The sequence below is a fragment of the Myotis davidii genome, unplaced genomic scaffold, assembly GCF_000327345.1.
Source record: "Myotis davidii unplaced genomic scaffold, ASM32734v1 scaffold937, whole genome shotgun sequence".
NCBI classification, from domain to species: Eukaryota; Metazoa; Chordata; class Mammalia; order Chiroptera; family Vespertilionidae; genus Myotis; species Myotis davidii.
In genome coordinates, this window is record NW_006288252.1 from 480,470 (window position 1) to 480,867 (window position 398).

Sequence of the window (398 nt, forward strand, 5' to 3'; positions counted from 1 at the left end):
GGGCTGGCGCGTGGCCACCGTGCGGTGGAACGTCACTCGGCCCTGAGAGGAGGGGCTCGGGCACGTGCTGCCCCCGGGTGGGCCTTGAGGACACGGCGCCAGAGAGAAGCAGGCACAGGCCCCGATTCCGTGGTCAGGCGAATCCGCAGAGGATGCCGGGGGCTGGGGTGTGCGTGACGGTGACGGACGGAATCTTCTGGACTGGATAGTAGCGACGGCGCACAACTTTGCAGATATTCTAAAACCATTGAATTGTGCGCTTTAAAAACTAAATTGTCTAAAGAAAGCGAGAAGGCTCAGAACCTGCGCGAGCCCCTGGCTCAGGGACACGTGCTCCTGCGGGCGGCCTGCAGAGTGCCAGGCGCTGAGGGAGGCGGGCACAGCGCCCTGGCTGCAGG

At 63.8% G+C, this 398-nt stretch overlaps 1 protein-coding gene across 1 annotated transcript in view; it reads left to right on the forward strand.

Annotated features, from left to right (window-relative positions):
• Positions 1-398, forward strand: part of SORCS2 (sortilin related VPS10 domain containing receptor 2) — a 145,861-nt gene that overhangs the window by 144,458 nt on the left and 1,005 nt on the right. The gene's annotated exons all lie outside the window — the stretch shown is intronic.